At 42.4% G+C, this 21,105-nt stretch overlaps 1 protein-coding gene across 11 annotated transcripts in view; it reads left to right on the top strand.

Moving 5' to 3' along the window:
- The window catches only part of ESR2 (estrogen receptor 2), a 111,473-nt gene that overhangs the window by 31,231 nt on the left and 59,137 nt on the right, over positions 1-21,105 (top strand). The window contains exon 1 of one of the 11 annotated variants that reach the window (XM_057299723.1): positions 12,982-13,359. The exons of 8 other annotated variants lie outside the window; for them this stretch is intronic. The gene's annotated coding sequence lies outside the window, so the exon portion shown is untranslated. Of the gene's footprint in view, positions 1-12,981; positions 13,360-21,105 lie in introns of those variants that run through there. 2 more of the 11 variants (XM_057299721.2, XM_057299724.1) reach the window with 2 other exon arrangements.

Raw genomic sequence — 21,105 nt, 5'->3', positions numbered from 1 at the left:
GCATGGTGGCACATGCCTGTAATCCCAGGTACTCAGGAGGCTGAGGCAGGAGGATCACTTGAACCCAGGAGGCAGAGGTTGCAGTGAGCCGAGATCGTGCCACTGCACTCCAGCCTGGGTGACAGAGCAAGACTCTGTCTTAAAAAAATAAATAAATAAATAAAATTAAATTAATAAACCTCTAGCCAGACTGAACAGAAAAAAAGTGAAAGGAAACACAAATTGCAAATATCAGGAATGAAAGAGATAACCTACAGATTCAACAGCTATTAAAATAATAATTAGAGAATATTATGAAAAACTTTTTAACAAAAAATTCAACATATATAAAATGGACAAACCCCTTGAAAAAAACCAAATTACCAAAAATTGTACAAGAAGAGCTGACCTGAGTAGTCCTACATCTGTTTTTAAAAATTGAATTTGTAGTTTAAAACCTTCCTACAAGGAAAACTCCAAGCCCAGATGGCTTCAGTGGTGAATTATACCAAATGTTTAAGGAGAAATAACAGCAGTTCTCTACCACCTCTTTCAAAAAATGGAAGCCAATGGAATACTTCCCAATTCATCCTAGGATAACAGCATTACCCTGATACCAAAACCTGACAAAGACATTCTTAGAAAACTACAGATCAGTAGTCTTCAGGAACACAGGTGCAAAAATTCTCAGGGAAATTTTAGCAAATCCAACCTAACAATATGTAAAAAGGACAATGCATTAAGACCAACCGGAGTTTATTTCAGGCATATAAGTCTTCATTTCAAAGCCCAATCAATATAATTCACTACATTAACATAAAATTAAACCATATGATTACCCCAACAGATCCACCAAAAGTGTTTGACAAATCTAACATCCGTTCCTAATAAAAACTCAGCAAACTAGGTATAGGGGCCCTTTGTCTTTTTCTGGTTTCCAAGTCCTTGAAACAAAATCCAACTATGTCCAAATGCCATGAAGGTTTGTGTTGCTGCTGATGTCAGAGATAAACATTACTTTTAAGGACAGGACGGAGTGGAGTAGCAGAAGCATTTAGACGAGAAAAAAGACAAATTAACTTGTTTAATTCTTCTTAAGAGCCAAAATGCAGGTGTTTCTTGCACAATGTAGTATTTTTTCTTTTTACTTTCTTTTTTTTTTTTTCTTTTTTTTTGAGATGGAGTTTCGCTCTTGTCACCCAGGCTGGAGTGCAATGGCGGATCTCAGCTCACTTCTGCCTCCCGGGTTCAAGTGATTCTCGTACCTCAGCCTCCCGAGTAGCTGGTAATACAGGCATGCGCCACCATGCCCAGCTAATTTTTGTATTTTTACTAGGGACGGGGTTTCACCATGTTGGTCAGGATGATCTCAATCTCTTGACCTTGTGATCCGCCTGCCTCGGCCTCCCAAAGTGCTGGGATTACAGGCGTGAGCCACCGTGCCTGGCCCATTTTTCTGTAGTCCCATTTTCTTGCTTCAGAGTTATTCAGGAGTTAGCACAGTACTACAATTGCTATGCACAGAAGCTGAGGAACATTTGGTAGTGTTAAATACCTAACATTGACTTAAATCTGTACATAGGTAGTTCTAGACATACTATGCTTCTTTACTGCATCAACCAGATGGACATTAAATGGTAGAATTATGACTAATTTGTATAAAGTATTTTATATACTATATATATTTTATTTATTTATTTATTTATTTATTGAGATGGAGTCTCGCTGTGTTGCCCAGGCTGGAGTGCAGTGGTGCGATCTCGGCTCACTGCAAGCTCCGCCGCCCTGGTTCACACCATTCTCCTGCCTCAGCCTCCCGAGTAGCTGAGACTACAGGTGCCCGCCACCACGCCCAGCTAATTTTTTTGTATTTTTAGTAGAGATGGGGTTTCACTGTGTTAGCCAGGATGGTCTCGATCTCCTGACCTCGTGATCTGCCCGCCTCAGCCTCCCAAAGTGCTGGGATTACAGGCATGAGCCACTGCACCCGGCCTAGTATAATAATTTTTAAAATTAGCTTTAAATATTTTTGAGTTAAAATCTTGATATTTTAAAATGTTGCCTATTAATTGATTTTTTTTTTTTTTTTGAGACGGAGTCTCGCTCTGTTGCCCAGGCTGGAGTGCAGTGGCACGATCTTGGCTCAGTGCAAGCTCTGCCTCCTGGGTTCACGCCATTCTCCTGCCTCAGCCTCCAGAGTAGCTGGGACTACAGGCGCCCGCCACCATGCCCGGCTAATTTTTTTGTATTTTTAGTAGAGACGGGGTTTCACCGTGTTAGCCAGGTTGGTCTCGATTTCCTGACCTTGTGATCCAGCCACCTCAGCCTCCCAAAGAGCTGGGATTACAGGCGTGAGCCACCACGCCTGGCCGCCTATTAATTTTTATAAGCAGTTTGCTTTTAATATTTTAGCTAAATAGTTTGCTAAATATTTTAATATTTTAGCTCTTTGAATACATTTAAAACCAGTTTTAACTTTTTAAATTTTAATACTTTATTTATTTATTTATTGTTTGTTTGTTTGACAGAATGTCTCGCTCTGTTGCCCAGGCTAGAGTGCAGTGGAACAATCACAGCTCACTGCAGCCTCAAACTCCTGGGCTCAAGCCATCCTCCCACCTCAGCCTCCCAAGTAGCTAGGACTAGAGGCATGAGTCACCACACCCAGCTAATTTTTAAAAGATTTTTTTTTTTTTGCAGAGACATGGTCTCACTATGTTGCCCAGGCTGATTTCAAACTCCTGACTTCAAGTGATCCTCCTGCTTCAGCCTCTCAAAGCGTTGGAGGTTACAGGCATCAGCTACTATGCCCAGGTTTTAATTTACTTTTGAATAAGTATGTGAAATTAAATAATTCAAACTTAAAGCTGTTGGAAGTTTATTCTGAGCCTTGAGAGGTGTGTGGCTGTGCAGTACCTGAGTCACATGGCATGCAGCTGCAACTTTTGCCTTGTTTTTCCTTTAGATAATTAAGAACAAACACCACCAAAGACCCCCACACATCATTACCCCTCCTTATAGAGTAATAAAGTATTCTTCCTTGGAATTTAGCAATCTGTAACCAATCAAATTGCTGTGGCATATGCACTAGTCTTGTATGAAAAGAGTCTTGCTCTGTCGCCCAGGCTGCAGGGCAGTGGCAGTCATAGCTCACTGCAGCCTCGAACCTGCCGGGCTCAGGTGATCCTCCCACCTCAGCCTTCCGAGTAGCTAGGACTACAGGCATGCACCACTGTGCCCAGCTAAATGTATTTTTTGTAGAGATGGAGTTTTGCCATGTTGCTCAGCCTGTTTTTGAACTGGGCTCAAGCAATCCACAGGCCTCAGCCTTCCAAGGTGCTGGGATTACAGGCGTGAGCCACCATGCCCGGCCAAAACCAACTAATATTAACAGTATTTTGTGTGTCTCTCTAAATATATCCTATGTGAATGTATGTATGTATTCTTTCTTTTGCCTTTATAAACAAATGATAGTATATTTTTCATAATGTTCTGCACTCTGATTTTCTTCTCAATGTATCTTGGCAGTCTTTCTCAGTATATAGTGACTTTTCTCATTTTTTTATCTTTATACCTCAATATCTGGCACATAGTAAGCAAATTATAAATGCTGAGTGAATGAAATATTAAATGAATAAAAAGGAAATTTTTGTGCTGCTATTGGAAATTAGCTCTCTATATATTTCAACATGTTACACATATACAATGATCTAAAAACTTGTCTTACTCTTTCCTATCCACTAGAGGGAGACATCAACCTGTTGTGGAAAAGAATGATCACTTAAAGTCTTTAACTAGAAATTCTGAACCAACTCTCTAGCAGGTGATCCTTGTTAGAATTTGAGCCCTTAACGCTATCCAGGACTGGAGGTTGGAGGGATGATAGAGGGAGCAGGAGGAGAATGCACATGGATTAAGGAGCGAGAACACAGGTGAACTTCAGCTTTTTTGCTAACAGTCAGACAAACTACTTACCCTGACTCAGTGATGTGCTAGTAAACCAGCTCTCTAAAAAACAAAAAGCCCTAGATTGCTGATCTGTATGTAATGTTTATGAATTTCAGTAGAGAAAAAGACAATATTCAAATTGAGCCATGCACCCAAAACAAGAGAACAGCCAAGAAGTGTTCACTTCTATCAGTGCCCTGGGTTGTTTGAAAAAAGAAGCCGACCTGAGCACCTGTGAGCTCTCTTCTGGCGAGGAGAAATCTGGAGTGTAGTTATTCTACCATGGCCAAATTCAAGCCACTCGGGGTTTAATCACCGAATTGCAAATTCCTTGAACATTTAACAGTAGGCTCTCTTGGCTGGGCGCGGCGGCTCATGCCCGTAATCCCAGCAATTTGGGAGGCCATGGCAGGAGGATTACCTGAGGTCATGAGTTGGAGACCAGCCTGGCCAACATAGTGAAACCCTATTTTTACTAAAAATACAAAAAATTAGCTGGGCGTGGTGGCAGGTGCCTGTGGTCCCAGCTACTCGGGAGGCTGAGGCAGGAGAATCGCTTGAACCCAGGAGGCGGAGGTTGCAGTGAGCCGAGATTGTGCCACTGCACTCCAGCCTGGGCGACAACAGTGAAACTCCATCTCAAAAAAACAAAACAACAACAACAGTAGGCTCTCTTGAGCCAGCCTGAGCAGGCTCTTGCATGCTGCTGAAGCTTGTCAGGTCTTAGTTACTTTTCCTGTAAAGTGGGGATGATAAATCTGCTCATTATGTAGATTCTATTACATAGAGGACACATAAGTTCTTTGAATGCTTAAAGCAATGTTTCCTAAACTTCTTTGGTCATGAAATCACCCAGTGGCTTGTGTAAAATGAACATTCCCAGGACCTGCCCTAGAGCACCTGGGTTAGAACATTTTGGGGGAGGGGGCTGGGAATCTGTATTTTAAATAAGCAACCCAGGTGAGGCCGGGCGCGGTGCCTCAGGCCTGTAATCCCAGCACTTTGGGAGGCCGAGGCGGGTGGATCACGAGATCAAGAGATTGAGACCATCCTGGCTAACACGGTGAAATTCCGTCTCTACTAAAAATAAAAAAAATTAGCCGGGCATGGTGGCAGGCGCCTGTAGTCCCAGCTATTTGGGAGGCCAAGGCAGGAGAATGGCATGAACCCGGGAGACAGAGCTTGCAGTGAGCCGAGACTGCGCCACTGCACTCCAGCCTGGGCGACAGAGCGAGACTGTCTCAAAAAATAAATAAATAAAAATAAAAAATAAAAAAGTGACCCAGGTGACTCTTATGACCCTGTGAAATGGGAGAAACACTGCTGCAAATTACTCTTATACTTGGGTCAGGTGTCAGGGGTCTTTCTCTAACTTCACAATTGGGCCTGCTTGAAGAGATGTGTGCAGAGTTCCACAACACACTCCAGGCAGGCATTTAACCCCTTCACTGTCTCCTCTACCCTCAGAGCCCAAACTTCCCAAAGAGGAAAACCTGCTCCTTGCCATCTCTTAGGCCAAGGCTTCTGTACACCTGGGAAGTCCTTCAATCTGAGGATCTCTGGGTTGTTTTCAAGCTACTATTTATTGAGAATTTACAAAGTGTCAGGCACGTTACAGCAATTTGTCATTTCTATGAAATAGCTTCTTGTGCTATTCCCATTTTACAGAGAAAAATCAAAGAAGTTGGGAAAATGTCGAAGGGCACACAACTAGGAAGTGTTTGTGCTGAAAACCCACCCTAGGCCCAAGCCTTGGAACTCCAAGCCTGCGCTCCATCCCTGCACTGGGCAATTCTGATCTATGTGCGCTAGTTTCCTTGTGTTCTCTGTTCTCTCCGTAGAAATCCTGGGCTCTCTTCTCCCAACCACAAGGTTAGCGTTGAAAAACAGAGCAGATGGAGGTAGTTTGTAGCCTACAGGTGCCCTGAATGAAGCTTCCACAGTGCTAAAGTGGAAGAATGAGGGACTCCAAGGGAAGGATTCAAGGCTGGGCCCATGCACCTGTGTAATTCAGACGAGCCCGCAGAGGAGATCAGCGCCCTCCAGTTAGCCCTGGTAAGGAGCTCTGGGAGTTACTGTAACTCTTTCAGAAGAACCCAAACATGTGGGAACGTGACTTCTTACCTTCTGAAAGTCCACAAAATTCCTGATTGCCACCATTAATTTGTCACTTATCATTTGCAACAGGCATTGTAGGTCGTCTTATGCATTTGTCTTCTCCCTTCAGCTAGTGTATAAAGTCTTAGGGAGACCAGCAGTTCAGAGAGAATGGGCTTTGGTGTGAAACAGATCTGGTTTGAACCCTCTGCTACTTACTAGCTGTTGGGCAAGTTCCTTAAACTCTCTGAGTCTTAATCTTCTTATCTGTAAAATGGAAACATAAGTAGTACCCACCTCATTGGATTGTTTTAAGGATAAAATTAAATAGTGCAGGCAAAGGATTTACAAGCAACTGCTGAATGAATGGCCTCCTCCTCATCATCATCTGTGGGCAAACACCCTCATATTTCCTTGTGTCTCAGGTAGACACTTAAGGTATTGCAAGTATTAAGGGAGCATTGTCACAAAGAGATAAATGCATGAGGGCAAGATGCAGTCTCAAAGAAGAGTGTTTTATGAAAGAATAAATGTAATGCTGCGTGTCAGAAAAAAAAATTTTTTTTTAAAGATGAGGTATCTATCACCCAGGCTGAAGTGCAGTGGTGTGATCTCAGCTCACTGAAGCCTCAACCTCCCAGGCTCAAGTGATCCTCCAGCCTCAGCCTCCCTAGTAACTGGGACTACAGGTGCCACCACACCTGGTTAATTTTTGTATTTTTTGTAGAGATGGGTTTTCGCCATGTTGTCCAGGCTGGTCTTGAACTCCTGGGCTCGAGCGATCCTCTCATCTTGGCCTCCCAACGTGCTGGGATTGCAGGCATGAGCCACCACACCCAGCCTGTCAGAAAGATTTTAAGGTGAAAATAACTAAAGAAGTTGTTAAGAATTTTCTCCCTTGAGTGGTATTTTAGACTGAGATGAGGGAGGGTAGAGGTAGGATGGGAAGGAAGGGATGGGGTCCGGTTGAAAGGCCTGTGAGATAGTAGCAGTGCAGTATGGCGGGCATTGACAGCCTCAGTGCTGGGAACACAGAAACTGAATCTCTTGCAAGGAGGCAGGTGTGCATCTGTATGGAAGTCAGATGACCTGTGTTCCTATGAGTGCAAATCTGGAAAACACCCTCAAGTTTCCTTGTCAGCAAATTGGTGATAAAATCAACATTGTAGGGTTGGTGTGAACATGCAGCATGATGTGGCCATGCAAGTTCTTTGTTAACTAGAAGCCAGTGTCATGCCAGGACAGCAGTCCTCCTAGTAAGCTGTGGCTGGTGGCATGGTAGAATATGTGGAGCAGGCTGAGGAAGCACTTGACTTGACTATGAGCAGAACCATTAAGAAGCTAGTTAGCTAAACTGCCTGGACAGTAGAAAAATAATATGTGAGGATGTAAAAGGAAGAGAAACAATGTGAGGGGAGAGGAGAATGCAGAGATACTGGCCCATGGAACAGCATCGGTGATCCTTAAGTAGCTGCATGAACTACTTGGAGAAGTTCATTTTCTGGTTATAATTCCCAGCAAAGGAGAGGACTGAATAAGAGAGAAGAAAACAATTCCTTTCTCTGGTTAGGTTCATCAGATCAAACGGTGACATATGTGAAAGAAGCACTCTGTGCACAAAAAATCAAGTCTGTATTTTTATAAGAGCCATTTCTGGGCTGGGCGCGGTGGCTGACGCCTGTAATCCCAGCACTTTGGGAGGCGGAGGCGGGTGGATCAGGAGGTCAGGAGATCGAGACCATCCTGGCTAACACGGTGAAACCCCGTCTCTACTAAAAAAAAATACAAAAAAATTAGCCGGGTGTGGTGGCGGGCGCCTGTAGTCTCAGCTGCTTAGGGGGCTGAGGCGGAAGAATGGCGTGAACCCAGCAGGCGGAGCTTGCAGTGAGCCGAGATTGTGCCACTGCACTCTAGCCTGGGCGACAGAGTGAGACTCTGTCTCAAAAAAAAAAAAAAAAAAAAAAAGCTATTTCTGTAATGAGCATCACTGGAGAGTTAGTTGCTATGGGTCTAAAGGACTATATGAGGCAGTTATAGTAACTTTCCATGACATGAACAAAGAAATTGAAAATGTTAGATACATTTACAAGAAGATGTAGAAAAACCTTTAGTCAAAATTTTTGAAATATTTTTTGAAATATTAAACTCTATGAAATCAGACAGTCTTATCTATGGTGTCAAGCCATGTCTGTCTATACCTTATTTTTTTTTTTTATCTCATTTCAGGGAATATTACACTGGCTGACTTGTTATTAACATCTTCTGAGCCAGAAAATGTAAGGAAGCTGAATTTTCAGAATTGCATTTGAGTCATTTGTGAAATTGCATATTACAATTTGCCACTATTTCTAACAGTCCTATAACTTTTTTTTTTTTTTTCTTAACTGGGTGTTCACATTCATGCCAATGACCTCTAGGGGCTAGTTTCTCTTCTAGCTCGAGAGAATTGCTGCATAGTTGGAAGTAAGGACAAAAATGTGTATTCTTCATGTTTGATTTCAAATGCATAGAAAATTAGAAACTTAAGGTATGCAAGAGATTTGTGTGGAATTTAAGTACCTTCGAGGGGCAGTGGACAGGACAAAAAGTTATTTTTTACCTGTTTGTTTACAAATAGCAAAGATCAAGACTGAAACACATGAGTGTGATTTAGAAAGAGTTGGCTGCAGGTGCTGCTTGCTCAGGTGGTTCATTTAAACTGCAGGTCAGAGTAACCTTGTCTCATGGTCCTAGTGCCCAGGTATCAGGTTAGGTCTGCCTTGCTGCTTATGTCCTTGTTACCCTCTGAGGGCCCCAGTCCAACGCAGATCAATAAAGAATAAATTACATAAATATGCTCATAGGTGGTCATTCCTAGACAAGAAATTGACAACATTTCATTCAACAGTATCTGGGCTCTACAGGACAGACATGCCTCCATTTATGCAACAAATAAGAACAGCATCTCATGACAGTGGAGAAAACATGGGATGTGCAGGTAGGTAGGTAAAGTTGGGTGGAAACTTTCACCAAATGCACATGGGTGACTTTATAAAATAAATGTTAGCTCTCTGAGCCTCGGTTTTCCCATCTGCAAAATAGACAGTCCCAGGGAATTTTCAAGGATTAAATGAAATAAAAGTGACTCAACCTATGCAAGCCTGCCTACTGTGGTGTCCAGGCTAGAAAAATGCTCAATAAATATTAGGTTTGTTTTTATTTCTACAAAAGATGTGATCCTAAAGAGCTCTATCCAAATTCAAGTTTCAAATGTCAAATCACATTTTGTGAACTTTATGTTCAGTTGAGATGATCTCTGACATATTAATTAGTAATCCTATCTTTTTCATTCATCACCACCAAAAAAAAGGTGTTATTGCACATTCAATTAATCTTTCCCCTTTCCTTTATTAATTCCATAAGTGTAGGGTTTTATCTCTCAGATTCTCTTAAAACAGACCAATTTATACCCACATAATATAAATAAGCTTGTTCCTATAACACTCTGGAGCAGATAACTATCCCAGAACCCAAATCCTCCTACTTGGCCTCAAGCTCAGAGAATAAAGCAACAATCCAAAGGCACCGTTTGGCATGACACCCTTCTAGACATCTGTAGCATTCCTCCTTTCCCTCCACTTTTCCTATTAGCTTTTGCTTTCTTGCCTTTGACAGGGTTTTGTTTTGCCTCTTTGTAGTTTCTTTCCTACGGAAAATTCTCCCTCTGATCTTTCCAAGTCAAAGGCTTCAGCAAACATTTGTTGAATGCCTGGATTGTGCTAGGTGGGTGTTATGGACCATGGAGAATGCTAGAGATGTAAGACTTGCACTGTCCAATCGCAGCGCAGGTTGTGTTGACAGGTAAGATGAGGGCTGTGGGGGAGCCAATGTGCACGTTCCACTGGGCTAATGTGCTCTTCACCTTATTTAGGCTCTTGGCTTTGGGATGTGTAAGAATTTGCTAGACAGAGAAGGGGTGGGGTGAGAAGATGAGGAAGGTGCACCTTTTATGGAGAGGCTTTCCTTCCTCTTCATGGCAAACCATACCTGTACTACATTGACTTCCTTTGCTTTCCCAGGTGACATCTAGCTCATGCTGCAAGCTCATCTTGTTAATCATAAATGCTAGTAAGTTAATATTACCCATCATATATAACATGACTTAATTTTAACAATTCAATGGTTTATCCCCAAAAGATGACTTAATGGTGACAATTTCAATCCCCATTGTAGGATATTTTGGAGACAGGCAGTCCTTTCAATGTCATATGTGGATGCTTCCTTAGGCAGGTCAGGGGTGAGGTGGAAATGAGGCTGGGACCCTGCTCACTTATATAGCAGGCATCGTTCTCAATACCAGGCTTCAGGGGGCTTTTTGATCTAGCCATTGGTATGAACTGCCTCAAGAATAATCCCTTCATCATTGTGGTCACAATTCAGGTAGAATTGGAATAATCACCCTCTCCAGTCTGCATTAAACCAGGCAAAGTTTCCATCCCTGGGTACCATTGTCTTTCTTGATGGACAGGGTGAGTCAGAAGGAAACTTACTCACTCCCATTCATTTTCTGCTTATTATTTCCTGCAGTGAGGTTTCCTTGTATAATAAACAGTTTCTGTGGGTGTTTGAGCTGCTCTGAAAAGAGAACATGCTGTTCCTGTGTGTAGAATGCCTTCTGAAGGAAGCATCACAGTGAACACAGAGCAGAAGCTTGGCTCACAGGTGGCAGAAGTTTGTCTGCAGTGTTCTGCATAGAGCAGAGAGTCAAGCCATCTTCATTCTGATTGATTGGAGGCATGGTATGGAGGTAAATGGGTCCTTGGCCTCTCCCCTGGATTCAAGTCCTTCTTAGCCACTGATAGGTCATGTGACCATAGGGAGGTTGTTTAACCTTCCTGAACATTCATTTTCTCAAGTATAAAATGAGGGTAATAGAATTTGCCTTATAGGCTTGCATATAAAATAAGAATTATTGAGAGAAAGCAGGGCATAAATGTCCAATAAGCGGTAGCTGTCTATGAAGCCACTGTTGTTACTGGGTTCCTTTCTCACTAGGTGGCTTCAGGTAGCTGATAGAAGTTCTGTGAGCCTCAATTTCCTCACCGGAAAAGTGGAGTCAATATCTCACTGAGCTGGTGTGAGGATTAAATGAGATGCTGTGCAGGTGCTTAGCACAGCGTCAGGTATGATGTTAATATTGATAGATGCATTTTCTTCACCCTCACCTATCTTTTTCTGCCTGTTGGCTTATGGTTGAAATTCCTTCATGACGGTTTCCATTTCCAGAGATATCTTGTTAACAAGTATATACCACCAAATGAAGCTGATTTTTTTTTTTTTTTTTTTTTTTTGAGACGGAGTCTCACTCTGTTGCCCAGGCTGGAATGCAGTGGCGCGATCTTGGCTCACTGCAACCTCCGCCTCCCAGGTTCAAGCGATTCTCCTGCCTCAGCCTCCTGAGTAGTTGGGATTACAGGCACGTGCCACCACGTCCAGCCAATTTTTGTATTTTTAGTAGAGACGAGGTTTCACCATGTTGGTCAGGCTGGTCTCAAACTCCTGACCTCATGATCCACCTGCCTCGGCCTCCCAAAGTGCTGAGATTATAGGTGTGAGCCACCATGCCTGGCCATGAAGCTGATTTTTTTAAACCATCATTTAACATTTTCTCCATAAGGTGGCAAGGAGGCGGAGCATATGGGGACTGGGTACTTTGAGAGACCCCAGGACAGGAGACAGGGAGGCTGAGATTGGCATGTTGTCTGCTGCAGTTATTTGCCAGCAACACACACTTCCTGTCCAAACTAACTTCTCTGCCTCAAGGACAGGGAGACTCTGTCTTTCAACCTGAGAGAAACCAGGACTCTCAGCTTTAATGAAAATTGGACTTAGGGTGGGGCAGTGGAGACTTTTCACAGCTATTGTTTAGCTGATGAAGCAGATGCTTCTCCATCTTTGGAGCCTGTCTTCATTACCTGTGGACCTCATCTTTATCAACCCAGAGCACACTTGCGTCTATTTTGGCTAAACACCAAACAGCTGAGGCTGGTACTGTAAAACTTTCCCTGCAAATGCCCCCCTGGTCTTCCTCTATTACAGATCTGGATCACAACCCTCAAAAACCATGTCCCTTATGCCACCTGAGTAGATGGTTTGATGATTAATTAGGCACAGATGTGACACTGGGGGGTCTCACAATGGCCTGTGGGTCACATGCTACTTTCCTTTTCATTTTCATCAGCAACAGCTGCCTTAAAGCCAGTTAAGACTGTGGTCCTAGTCTCGCACCCTGGGGCTCCTGCTGGGGTGGGTGAGGGGAACACCCCATTAAGCTGGGGGAACTGGGGCTGCCACCAGGGGGCGCGAGGGGCCTTCGCCCGAGAAGAGGGGTGGGCAGGTGCCTCCAGCGGAGAAGGGCGCCGCGGCCGGAGGCACAGGTCTCCCCGGTGCCACTTCAAGTGAGTTCGAGGAAGTACCTGGGATCTTTGATCTAACGCGAAAGGCCTTCCCAGCGACCTCTTGAGAGCTGAGAACCCACGCCCTCCACCTCTAGTCCACGGCTTTGCTACTCCAGGGCCCGAGGTTACGTTTGCTGCTGGGGATTTGACAAACCCAAAGCCTCTCTGGTTTCACCACTGGCTCCTTAGAATCAGACATCTGTACTGAATGACACTTAGGTGAGTCAGGGGCTGGGGACGTGATCCTCGAAGTGTGGTCCCCAGACTGGCTGTATCAGTGTCGGCATCCCCCAGGACCTGGTTGGAAATGCATATTCTCAGGCCCTACTCCAGACCTCTTAAATCTGAGACTGGGGCTGCGGGGAGCGCCATCTGTGCGCCACTATCCTTGTGGGTGGACCAGGAGTCGGCTCGAGGGTGCTCCCACTTAGGGGTCACGCGCGGCGTCGGGCGCTCCTGAGACCGTCGGGCTCCCTGGCTCGGTCACGTGGGCTCAGGCACTACTCCCCTCTACCCTCCTCTCGGTCTTTAAAAGGAAGAAGGGGCTTATCGTTAAGTCGCTTGTGATCTTTTCAGTTTCTCCAGCTGCTGGCTTTTTGGACACCCACTCCCCCGCGAGGAGGCAGTTGCAAGCGCGGAGGCTGCGAGAAGTAACTGCCTCTTCAAACTTGCAGGGCGGAGAGCGGGCGGCGAGCGCTGGGCCGGGGAGGGACCACCCGAGCTGCGACGGGCTCTGGGGCTGCTGGGCAGGGCTAGCGCCCGGAGCCTGAGCTGCAGGAGGTGCGCTCGCTTTCCTCAACAGGTGGCGGCGGGGCGCGCGCCGGGAGACCCCCCCTAATGCGGGAAAAGCACGTGTCCGCATTTTAGAGAAGGCAAGGCCGGTGTGTTTATCTGCAAGGTAAGCGCCTCTTCGCTCGAGGTGTCGTTTAATTGTCTCATTTTGTTTGAAATCCTGCGGTGAGAAACCAGTCGTGTTGAGAACAATAAAAGACCAAAAAACGATCACCAAAACCAACTGTCCTGAAAGCTACTGGAAAGATGGAAAATGCATGCTTTGATTAAATGTCTTCATTCAAGACACTGGCAAGTTAACTTATTTAGTTTGTGCCGTGAGCTCTGGGTTGATTGTGCTAATATGAATAACTGAAAAACATTTTATTTCCCTATGGTTTTCCTCGATGGACTTCCCCACTATGGGTGAAATGACAATGGAGTTGAATACACTTTCTGATTGAAGTTTGAGGGCCTGGGAAGATGTACACGTCTCAGGCAAGATGATAGGGGTTTTAAAATATATTAATTGGCATTCCTTAGCCATGTCAGCAAGCTGCGTTCCTCCTTTCCTGGGCAGACCAAGCTAAGCTCTAACTGGTCTCCTTTATTTGCTGAAGAGGAGTCCAACAACAGCCCTCTAACACCCTGCGTGTTATTCTTATTGGAAGGACAATATTAAGTCAAGTGAATGTCATTTTTGTGAAAAAACTTTGAGTGGACTTCTATTTAGGAAGATAAGGTTGATTTAATTTTACTCGCTGTTTAAAAAATAGGATTGTGTTTTGGTGTGGTAGGCAACATTTTGGAGGAAAGACTTTGCCTTATTTTGTTATATTTCTAGTATTTACATGGACATTCCATTAGAAAGTTTTACTTTTGCTCTAAGTTTCGTAACTCGGTGTCTAGTGAGGGGAAACATGTTTGTAATTTAAAAAGTGAACATGTGAAAGGAAAGGCTTTTCTGAGAGTGTTGTAAAAGAAATGTAACGTGACTATGAAAAGAACATGATTAACATCTTTGACTCCTATTTTTTCTGAAGAAAATGTATTTTGATATGAGTTCTAGAAGAAGGAAACTATAAGGATCTGTTCATCAACAGGCATTAGAGTATACACCGTAGGATTGCATTTTACGTTCAAGCATTTTTTTAGATGAATTTCTGAAACATTCTCATTTTAAAAGCCATCAGATGCTTGTTAACACTTAAGTCTTGCTCAAGACATAGAAGTTTCTGAAATCAATTAACATGTTTAGGACACATTTCGTAGTGTTCTGAGGGATGTGAATAAATCTAATCACAGTTTACATTTCTTAATGTATTTATAATTCAGAAAAGGTAGAATTTAGTAGTAAATTCAACTCATAACCATATAATTAACATTTAATAGATATTGATATATTCACTTTTAAGAATAAGACAAGGAGATTTTCTATAAGTGTACATTGAACACATAATGATTCAAAATTCATGTGATAATTTTAGGTGATGCTTTGAGTCATTTTATAGAATATAAATATGGATAAAATATAAAATACTGAAGGCTGAACTCAAAGTGTTTGATAAGTTTTTGATAATACATCTAGAAACCTTGAGAATTGTATGCTTGAACATTAGATTTCATAATTCAGTGTCTAGCACATTGTTTTATATGCAATAGCACTTTTAAAAAATTAGGCTACAGCAGTATAATTTATATACAGTAAAATTTAGCCTCTGTAAATGTACCTCTATGAATTCTGACAGATGCACAGTCATGTAACCAGCACCGCACACATGACACAGAACAGTTCCATTACCCCAAAAGTCCCCTTTGTACCTCTACCTACCCCACTGCCCCTGAAAATCACTGATCAAAACTACACAATGATTATGTGGTTTTGCTCTTTAGTACGTTTTTACTTAGACATATTTTCCTTTACTTCTTTTGAAAGAAAAACCTGTTTTTCCCTTTTTATAGGATGAGTCAGTTTGTGGTATTTTTAATTCTAGTACCTTGGGATAAATCAAGGCAAAGACAATGCTATTTGCAAATGGGAAACTTGAGACTTGGACTAAGTGTTAAATTCATATAGGGCTAATAGATTTAGTTCTTAGCAGATTTAGATTCTATTGTGGTTTAAGCCTTTGGTTATGGCATATATCATTAGTTATCCTGAATTGAAATACAAGGCAATTAAAAGTTATTTATATCATATTAATAGAATGCATCATTCTTTTATAATCTTTGAATTTTAAAACTTCTTTATTAAAAAAAAACTACTTTTCATTATACCTGAGATTAAGAAAGCTACCTGAAATTGCATATTATCAAATAGTGAGAAGCAAAACAGGGATTGAAAATGACAAATTGAAGACATTTAAAATGCAGAGTGATTACAATTGCTGAAGGTAAAATATTTGTCTTCATAGGGGCTTAGGTCTGTGTCCAACTTATTTGTAGATGTCAGAATTTTTAAATTTCTGTGCTCATGTCTTGAAGTCTAGATTTTCCTGCAGGGTGGAGATGTATAACCTTTTGTAAACTAATATTTTTCACTGTTTAACACAGTATTCAATTCAGTATACAGTTAGGAGCCTGTTATTGGTAGGTACTGCATATATATATATTTATATATATTTATATATATATATTTATATATATTTTTATATATATATATATTTATATATATTTATATATATATTTATATATATTTATATATATTTATATATTTATATTTATATATATATTTATATATTTATATATATATTTATATATATATTTATATATATTTATATATTTATAAATATATAAATATATATAAAATTGATGTCTTTTTCCTTTGTTCTATGAAAAACAGCCTGTATTTTAAATATGTAACTTACCTTGCATACCCAGTTACAGTGGTAGTAACTAGGATATGCAGAGTGGCAAGTTTATGAGGAGCTAGCAAACTGGATAGTTGGCCTTCCTAGCTGGAATTATGACAGGTCTTGAAAATGAAGGGCTTTTAGTGGGGAATCTTTGTGTGGGTGTACTTGAGAGAGGGCAGGAGAGTTAGGGTGACCTAGAAAGATAGATTGCTGGACTTGTATATGTTTCCTCAAAGCCAGACTGCAGCATTTTGTTAGTAAATTGTTGTGTGTTCTACTGTCAAACCGAGGCCTGGAAGGGGAGTTGAGTGCATTCAGCCTAACTTCTGGATTGGCTGTGTCATCTTGAATCCCTTCACTCAGAATTCTCTCTGACCCTGTCCCAAATGAATATTTGAATTTGGTCCAGTTCCTACAGAGCATGGTCTGTGGCTGTTGTTGGTATTAGGGAAGAGCAGAAACTTGCTGTTGAGAGAGAAGACACTTGAGAAGACTGATGAACTCTCTCCCACCCCTGCCTTCGAGGCTTCGTCCTCCTACCCTATTCAAACCCTTGAAACTCTTTCCTATCCAACTAAATAAGCGCGAATTGGTTACTAGGAGAATTAGCTTTTCCTCATTTTAGAAGGAAACAGGGTTTCCTTATGTACATGTTCTTAAGAATTACATGCAAATCAGTTATTAATGATGAGTTCTATGGTGATTTTGGAGTGTTTTATCTTCCTAATATTAAATTAATTGAGGGCCTTAATATTTTGTTTTGAAAGAATGTATTTAAAAAGGCTGGGTGTGGTGGCTCATGCCTGTAATCTCAGCACTTTGGGAGGCCTAGGTGGCTGGATCACTTGAGGGCAGGAGTTCAAGACCAGCCTGGCCAAATAATGAAACCTTGTCTCTGTTAAGAATACAAAAAATTAGCTGGCCGTGGTGGCTCAAGCCTGTAGTCCCAGCTACTCAGGAGGCTGAGGCATGAGAATTGCTTGAACCTGGGGGGCAGAGTTTACAGTGAGCTGAGATCATGCCACTGCATTCCAGCCTGGGCAACAAAGCAAGACTCTATCTCTAAATAAATAAATAAATAAGAATACATTTAAAGATAATAATTGGCCAGGTGTGGTGGTTCATGCCTGTGATCACAGCACTTTGGGAGGCTGAGGTGGGAGGATTGCTTGAGGCAAGGAGTTCAAGATCAATCTGGGCAACACAGTGAGACCCTATCTCTACAAAAATTTAAAAATCAGCTGGGCATGATGGTGCATGCCTTTAGTCCCAGCTACTTGGGGGGCTGAGTTTGGAGGATCCCTTGACCCCAGGAGATCAAGGCTGCAGTAGGCCATGATCTTACCACTACACTCTAGCCTGAGTTACAGAGCTAGAGTATAACACCCCCCACCCCAAAAAAGCTAATAATTGTCAAACAGCTACTTATGCACATCAAGGATGCTTGTTGCTTAAGAAATCTTTTTAAATCTTTTCCATGAAATTCCTTCTAGTTGCTGCTTTGTGAGCGTGAATTTTTTACTTCTGCAGGACACACAAATGTGGAGCATTTGAACTGAATGCTTGGGAAAGTGTGATGGGCAGGTGGAAGAAGAATAGGGATGAGGACTTATCCTCTATTCTTATCCTCCTAGACTTATCCTCCTAGTCTGCAAGCTTGAGAATATGGCATCAGGAATATGTGGCATTTTGTCCACACACACTGTGTTGGCAGGCTACCAGCAGCCCAGCTATCTGGACTAGGGGTGATGGATTTCTGTGGAACAGAAGTCAAAAAGTAAAATTAGGAGGCAAAAATCTTCAGGGTGGCCATAAAGACATTGTAACTTGTCTGGAAATTCCAACCAACACTAAATGTGTATCCAGTGATATACCAATAGACTGGCTTCATCTTCTTGGATGTGTAATAATACCTTACAGAATGCTTTCTTTTTTTTTTTCTTTTTCTTTTTTTTTTTTTTTTGAAATGAAGTTTTGCTCTTGTTGCCCAGGCTGGAGTGTAATGGCACAATCTCAGCTCACTGCAACCTCCACCTCCCAGGTTCAAGCGATTGTCCTGCCTCAGCCTCCCGAGTAGCTGGGATTACAGGCATGTGCCACCATGCCCGGCTAATTTTGTATTTTTAGTAGAGACGGGGTTTCTCCATGTTGGTTAGGCTGGTCTCAAACTCCCGACCTCAGGTGATCTGCCCGCCTCGGCCTCCCAAAGTGCTGGGGTTACAGGCATGAGCCACTGTGCCCGGCCTCAGAATCCTTTCACAGACATCATCTCATTTCACCCTCAGAGCACTGTGAAAAGGTAAAGCACCAAATAGGTACCTGATTCTACTGAAGAAGATGTGGCAGCTCAGGGAGTTTGTGGATTTGTCTAAGATTGCCTGGCTTTCAGGCAGAGCTGGGGCTAGAATGAATGTTCTGCTCTATCCATTGATAGAATATACATAAGAACAGGCTTGATGGTGGCTGACCTTTTTTTTTTTTTTTTTTTTTTTTTGAGACAGTTTTGCTCTTGTCACCTAGGTTGGAGTGCAGTGGCGTGATCTCGGCTCACCGCAACCTCCACCTCCTGGGTTCAAGCGATTCTCCTGCCTCAGCCTTCTGAGTAGCTGGGTTTACAGGCAAGCGCTGCCACACCCGGCTAATTTTGTATTTTTAGTAGAGACTGGGTTTCTCCATGTTGGCCAGGCTGGTCCCGAACTCCTGATTTCAGGTGATCTGCCCACCTTGGCCTCTCAAAGTGCTGGGATTACAGGCATGAGCCACCCACGCCCGGGTGACTGATTTCTTATTAACTAGATTTATAGGTGCTTTGATAAAAACCAGTCTAGTCTTGGCTGGCACGGTGGCTCATGCCTGTAATCCCAGCACTTTGGGAGCCCAAGGCAGGTGGGTCACGAGGTCAAGAGATCGAGACCATCCTGGCTAACACGGTGAAACCCCGTCTCTACTAAAAAATAGAAAAAATTAGCTGGGCATGGTGGCGGGCACCTGTAGTCCCAGCTACTTGAGAGGCTGAGGCGGGAGAATGGCTGAAGCTGGGAGGTGGAGCTTGCAGTGAGCCAAGATTGCACCACTGCACTCCAGCCTGGGCAACAGAGCAAGACTCCATCTCAAAAAAAAAAAAAAAAAAAAAAAAAAGCATAATCTTTTTGGAGTGTTTTTCTGCCATTTCTAGGGCCAAACTTTTTCTTGTCCATGAATCATTGTCAAAATTGGGAATTTTAAATACTACTTTTTTCTTTTAATTCAAAAGCCATAGTATGTTTCCCAGCCAGTACATTAGAACACCATGCATGATCCCATGTGTACAAAAAGCTTTCTGGCTGATTCAGATGTGACCTGAGAGGGCCAAATACAGGGGTGTGTGCTGGGAGAGTGAGAGAGGTCTCTGGACAGAAAACAAAGGCTGTTCACCACCCAGGATATGGACCAACTATTTTAGGTTATGGTGACTAAAGAAAATTGACATGCAAATAAATGAATAATTCTTAGAATCAGGATGTCTGGGTACTGGTTCTTTGGTTGGCCAGGTGAAATTCCATGCCAGGCCCAACAATTAAACTCTTTAGAGACTATTTTTTCCTGTTGTACCAGAACATTGCAATGAGGCCATGTTTGAACATTCAATCGATGTGTTGGGAAAACTCTGCCCTACAATGTTAAAGAAATTAAATCTTTTGGGGAGTCTTTTCTTTGACCAGTTTATATCTCTGTTTTAGAGGAGGGCTTCTCAACCAGAATGGGTTTGTTGACTTATTTTTACAGACCTCTGGTAGAAAGGAGGTCTTTTTTTGCTACCTGTTCTCTTGTCTCAGAGAACTATTACAATGGTGTAAGTTCATCATTTCTTCCCCTTATTATGGTTCTGCTTAGGAAGAAAAACTCTTTGCATTGGCTACCAAGTACCTAACTATTCAAGATGCCACTGACAAAGAGTGAATCTGTGAATCATGTGAATCTGATATATCTGAAATATATCCAAACAAAAAGCACCTAGCCTTTTAATGACTCTCCAGAAGTCAGTTCTCTAACTTTAATTATCATCCTTCTGGGGATATGTGGAAATTCTACAGAAGTTGATTGGTGATATGTTGAGATGTGAGATCTGTATTTTCTAAGCAAAGTTGCCATGCACCTGATTGATTGGCTAGGTGCATCCTGGCATTTGTCATTTATTGGTGGGGTCTGATAGTTGGTTTCACCACTGCTGGGTACCCAGAGTCATCACATCCATAGAGACAGAATGTAGGCTGGTGGTTGCCAGGGGCTGGGGGAAGGGAGGAGTGGGGAATTTGTTTAACAGAGAGTTTTAGTTTTGCAAAATGAAATGAGTTTTAGAGACTGGTTGCACAATAATGTGAATATTCTTAACACTACTGAACTTTATACTTAGAAATGGCTAAGATGGTAAGTTTTATGTTACATGTATTTTAACACAATTAAAAAAAAAAAAAACTTCAGGCCAGGCACGGTGACTCACACCTGTAATCCCAGCACTTTGGGAGGCTAAGGCGGGCAGATCACTTGAGGTCAGGAGTTCAAGACCAGCCTGGCCAACATGGTGAAACCCCATCTCTACTAAAAATACAAAAATCAGCCTGGCCTAATTGTGCATGCTTATAATCCCAGCTAATTGTGAGGCTGAGGCAGGGGAATCGCCTCAAACCCTGGAGGCGGAGGTTGCAATGAGCCAAGATCACACCACTGCACTCCAGCCTGGGTGACAGAGTGAGATTTCATTTCAAAACAAAAAACCACTTTAGAAACTGCTAGTTTTGGCAATAGTTATCACTATATGTTTTATCCTGCATATTTTCTGTTAAGAATAAGGAATTGTTTATGTTGATCAGGAATCTAAGTAATTAAAATACAAAATTCTGGCTGGTGGCTCTCGCTTGTAATCCCAGCACTTTGGGAGGCCAAGGCGGGTGGATCATTTGAGGTCGGAAGTTCAAGACCAGGCTGGCCAACATGGTGAAACCCCGTCTCTACTAAAAGTACAAAAAATTAGCTGGGCA

The sequence above is a fragment of the Pan paniscus genome, chromosome 15, assembly GCF_029289425.2.
Source record: "Pan paniscus chromosome 15, NHGRI_mPanPan1-v2.0_pri, whole genome shotgun sequence".
Classification (NCBI taxonomy): domain Eukaryota; kingdom Metazoa; phylum Chordata; class Mammalia; order Primates; family Hominidae; genus Pan; species Pan paniscus.
Note: the sequence above shows the minus strand (reverse complement) of the source record. Positions and strands in the feature narration are given on the sequence as shown.